The sequence below is a fragment of the Ictalurus furcatus genome, chromosome 4 (assembly GCF_023375685.1).
Source record: "Ictalurus furcatus strain D&B chromosome 4, Billie_1.0, whole genome shotgun sequence".
Lineage (NCBI taxonomy): Eukaryota > Metazoa > Chordata > Actinopteri > Siluriformes > Ictaluridae > Ictalurus > Ictalurus furcatus.
The window spans coordinates 1,253,215-1,258,810 of record NC_071258.1 but is presented as its reverse complement, the minus strand read 5'-3'; the positions used below and the strand labels follow the sequence as shown (position 1 = coordinate 1,258,810).

Genomic DNA, 5,596 nt, shown 5'->3' with positions numbered 1-5,596 from the left:
CAAGTAAAATCCAGCTTGGGTGTAAATATCAAGTCTTGAAACCTTTACATCCTTCAGAAGAGGAGCACGAGAGTGTACGCCTTTGTCAAAGATCGCAATTGTGTATTTATTAAACAACAACATACTTTTTATAATGATGAGTCTTTATTAATCATATATATATATATATATATATATATATATATATATATATATATATATATATATATATATATATATTACAGCAGAGTGAAATTCTTTTCTTCACATACCCCAGTATGTTAGGAAGTTGGGGTCAGAGTTCAGGGTCAGACATGATACAGCGCCCCCTGGAGCAGAGAGGGTTAAGGGCCTTGCTCAAGGGCCCAACAGTGGCAGCTTGGCAGTGCTGGAGCTTGAACCACCGACCTTCTGATCAGTCACCCAGAGCCTTAACCGCTAAACCACCACTTCCCCCAGTTACACTGGAGACTCCTTCCAAAACATTTCAGGTGGTTAAACTTATAAACTAAAGTTCACCTGCTGCCCTTCAAAACATACGGTAAGTAAACCCAACTTGAAGATAAGTTTTACAAGTCAAGACAACTTTAAGATCATTTTTTTTGAAAACTTATACACTTGAGAACGATATCCAAAACTTGTCCTGACAACCGGAGTTAAAGAGAAGAAATATGTTCGCATAACTTGATCATGTTTTACAGTGTTGTTACTATAGAAACGATTCAACAGATTCAACAAATCAGCAATGCCGTGGTATGAAACAGAGTTGGAAAACACAATGTACACGGCGCTGGCATGTTTTGCGTAGTTTTATAGAATGTTTATGAATTGAAAGAAAAACCTGCGAAGAAAAATCACTGAGTCACTTCGTTCGCAGGAAATTTTATATGAAATATTTCAGCTCGGATCGTTACATCATGTAAGAGAAGGTCTGTGCGTGGACAGTATATACAGCGTGCTTTTAAAGCTTTTAAGAAATAACCGTTCTGACAATATACAAGTCAATAAAAAAAAAAAAAGGAAACTAGATGGAACTCTCTCTCTCTCTCTCTCTGTCTCTCTCTCTCTCTCTCTTTTTGTCTCTCTCTCTCTCTGTCTGTCTCTCTGTACCACAGACAGAATTAGACCACCTGATGAAATCACACACACTCAACAGCCAAATTGCACGCACCATTTATAAAGCGGCTCTCGGTGATGAAGGGCATAATTATTCTAAGTGGAACCTTTCTTTTTTTAATATGAACTTGTTTTTTAGAGATCAAAGAGGTCTTTTTAGCGGCGCTGATTTGGTTGGTGGGAATAATTTACTCCAGATATTGTTAGGAAACCACATCACAATCCCCACTGAGCAAATCAGTGAAAGTCTGATGCACGGGGAGCGAGGCTTGTGGTGCTTGTGTAAATTCCTTTCGGCGGTTTATATAAAAAGGCCATGATTTGGTTCTCACTATGACCTTGTAATCTTACCGAATGTCGTTCCACGGATCGGCATGACGGCGTCAAGCTGACGGCACGGACTGAATAAACGACTTCGTGTCATTCTGTTCGAGGAAACTGATCAACAACGTGGTGTTGTGATGAAACGCGGTTACTGCTTCCGATCCGAAGATGAAATGACAATGTTTCTATGACCGCGGATCTTCGTCAATAATTTCACAACACGTCACGCTTTCCATCCATTTACTGTAAAGATACGGCGTTAAATCGGACTTGTTACAAAAAGCTGACACTGGAGACTCCTTCCATACATGTTACAGTAAATAAATATCTCCTTAAGAAAAACTTTATCACATCAATGATTACACTCTGTTTTTTTTTTTTTTTTTTTAAAAAGTATTTATTTGAGCATCTGCCATACCTGTAATGCCTGTATATGTTGTTACCATAGAAACGATTCAACAAATTCTACAGTTCCGTGGAACTGTAAAAAAAAAAAAAAAAAAAAAAGTTTTTTTTTCATGAAATTTATTAAGAGAGAAACACAATTTACATGCATGTCTGGCATATTTTGCATGGTTTTATAAATAAAAAAAAAATAAAAATACTTGTGAGGAAAAATCTCAATGTGCACATCTGATTTTAAAAACAAGTCACTTTGAGAAAACAGGCCAGAAAAATAACACCAGTATTTCCCTGGAAATAGTTTAGTATTTCAGCATGAAATAACATCGCATCATGCAAGGAAAGGTCCGAACACTAATCTTCGATGTCCTTAAGTGTTTAAAGACGATTAAAGATGGGAGATTTAAAAAAAAAAAAAAAAAAAGTGTTGAAATTCTACCTGAAAACAAAGAAAAATGCATCAAATGAATTATTAATATTTTGTGTGCTTAAGAGAGTTGCATAAGCATGAAACTTTGCTTTATTTTTATTTATTTATGTACGTATTTTTATTTCACTTATTTTAGGAATATTTAAAATAAATTGGATATAATTGGATATTTGATGGAAAAATCCAAGAATGTGAAAACCTGGAAGCTAAATCTCTGTTTGAAACCTGGATTTTCTGAGGAGTGTCGTGTTTGTCCAGCCCGTAGAAGACCTGATGTTCTAATAATATGCTGAAGGCTAAGATTTTCTCTCTGATTGCATCACTACATCAGCCGTAAGTTAGAGCTCTCGGTAAATAATGCATCAAAGCAGTAAGAGCTGGTGGGTTTGTGGCTCCACCACTGAATCCTGCACTAAAACTCTCGTCTGAAACCGGCTCTAATTGTGCCTTTGATGTTTGTTCTTCCAACTCATCTTTCATTTATAGGATGATTAAATCTTCCCTTGATTAGATCGTGATGGTAGGTTTAATAAATACTTCCAGACGTAGTTAAACGATTAGCGTGTGCAGGTGCGTTCACACGTGGAAAGTGAAATGAAAATTTAAAAAGAATGTTATTTTACTAGGAGGGGGGAAAAAAATTAAAAATGTTATTAAACTTCAACTTTCATCTGAAATCTTTTGCTACTTAAGAGATAAAAACTAGCTAGTTTCACGGAGGTTTCACGACATTACAACTGTAACTATAAATGGATAAATAGTACAATGTGTCGTTGTTTATTAGAATAAATTATTGTAATTGCTGGCAGATTGCTGTGCTATAAACTAAAACTCTGCAGGGTGTGCTGTTACAGGAAAATAATTAACGCAGAGTTACTATTACCTGTTTATTTTCCAATAACAACACAACCCCAATGTTTTACTCCATATAATGTTGTGGAACAAGTTAGTTCTTCATCTTTTTTATTGCTCAGGAATGTAATTAAAGCATTTTTGTTTTATAGAATCTCTAAATTTAGTAGTGTTGGGTGGGGGGGACATTTTCTTAGCTTTATTTTAAGTTTTTACGAGAAATTAATAAGAAATGTTTTTTGTTTTTTGTTTTTTTAATAATAATAATAATAAAGGGATAAATAGTGCTTAATTTAGACCAAATGCTAAAGAATGCTTTATAAAGGTCCACATACTCTACAATATACAGTGGCTTGCAAAAGTATTCAACCCCTCCTGGAACTGATCATATTTGTTTGAATCCAAAACAGAAAACTGCTGCTTGCATACGTATTCAAACCGCCTCGGTCCTGGAAGCTCCACGGGAAAGATACGACTGATTTTACACCGGACTTTCAAATATCAAAACATCTCCTATTTTCTCATTGTCATTAAAGAGGCTGTCAGTCTGAAGGAAATGAGTGAGAATGAAGACTAAGGAGATGAAGATAAGGGAATAGAATCTCATAACTGAGGAATCTGGTATCAGATGGTTATTATCTGAGAGGTTAGGTGTCACGGTAAGCACTGCCGGATGAACAGTGAGAAAGCTGAAGCACTGTCTAGACAAGACCCTCCCTGAAAACCCAGCACAAAAACAAGCCCGAGACAGGTGAGGGAAGCCACAGTGAGGCCAACAGACAATCTGAAGGAGTTACAGAGTGAAGGTGCAGTATACAACCATTTCAAGAGCTCTGCAGAACTGAGGAATGTATGCGGCGTGGCTTAAAAGAAACCATTGCTCGAGAAGAGCCATATGAAAGAAGAAGAATTACCCAGTGAAGATGTGGTCATACGTTAACGAACACCATCCCTACAGTAGTGAAACATGGTGGTGGCAGCATCATTCTCTGGGGATTCTCTTCTTTTCATCCTCACAACCTGGGCTAAATAGATGGAGCACGATGCAGGAGGATATGACAAAGAAAACATGCTTTAGTTTGTTAAAAGAAAAATAATAAACCTAAAGCGTGGGAGAAACGTGAGAGAAACCCAAACACAAGGCCAAAGCAATGCAGGACCAGTTAAAACTAACAAAGTCCAGACCTGAACCCCAGTGAGAATCTGTAGCACTAGACAACAAACAAACAACATTCAACCCACCAGAAGAACCAGGAGCAAATCTGCCAGGAAGAATGTGTGAGCATCATTCCCAAACAGTGCGCAAAGCGGGTAGGAACGTCACTGACCTCAACACACAACACGCTTAATGCTGTTACTGCAGCAGAAGGTGGTTCTACCAACTACGAGTCTGATGGGCGTGAATGCTAACGCAAGCACTATTTTACAGTTTGAATTATTTTTTAAACATCTGCTGACATATAATGCATTCTGACTTTGAAAACTGACTCTGAGAGCAAATCGGTCTGCAATAATAATAATTTTAAAAAATGTCTGGAACAACCTGTGTACTGTAAGTGTCGTTTATAATCCAGACGAATCAGGACTTTTGGGAGTTGAACAATTCTGCAAGGTACTCTATTTATATTTCTTTTTTTTTGTGTGTGTTTTTTTTTTTGCTATATTTCTCCTTCCTGTTTCCTTTAATGAAACGCTCTAAGGAAACAGATGATGGTGTTTCGCAGTAAAAATCCATCTGGCAGTTCACTGTCACCTGTACACTGTCTGTGTGACGGCTTGCAGAATAAACAGTGTGGAGTATAAAATAAAACATGCATGAAGCCGGTTTAATGTGTTTCAAGGAGAGGGATTATTTATGACCGGCGTACGGCTTGATGTTTTCATTGCACCTGTGTCTGAGGCTTCGTACTGACAGAATGCTCTTCCTTACAGCTTTTATAAGACGGTAAAATCCATTTAATTTCACGGATACGAATTAAATAAGAAAGTTAACATTTTCCGTTCAGCACACTGACCTTTGTTGGTAAAATCTCTGGACTATATACCCTGGACAACACGGCGCTGCTCCTTTTCATTTGGATATTTTCCATCCAAATGGTGAGCAAATATGAGGTTAAACAACTTATTCACGCTCATACAGTCAGAGAAATTGGAGGCAGAGATCGGGCCGGGGGTCTTGCTGATGCACGGGCATGTATATAATCTTCACAGCTTCACATTTGCTTCTCAAATTCCTGGATTAAAAGTCAGAATTCTCTCCGTTGCTCATAAGGCAGGCAAAACACATCTCTCCCACAGTAACCACAGTGGCGGCAATGTTAAGTTCTGCTAGTGCTTGTGTAAGAGGATTGTGATGCTATTGCAAATATTTGTCATTTAACGTCCAAATGCAACTCTATCCAACTGCTCTTATCTCCTGTTGAGATGACAGACAGTCTGTTAATGTACACCAATCAGCCATAAGATTAAAACCACTGACAGGTGAAGTGAATA

At 37.5% G+C, this 5,596-nt stretch overlaps 1 long non-coding RNA gene across 1 annotated transcript; it reads left to right on the top strand.

Moving 5' to 3' along the window:
• The first annotated feature begins 268 nt into the window (after positions 1-268).
• Positions 269-4,927, top strand: LOC128606389 (uncharacterized). The gene is made up of 2 exons (XR_008385669.1): positions 269-520; positions 3,514-4,927. It is a non-coding gene; the product is annotated as an uncharacterized LOC128606389 (long non-coding RNA).
• Positions 4,928-5,596: the final 669 nt, after the last annotated feature.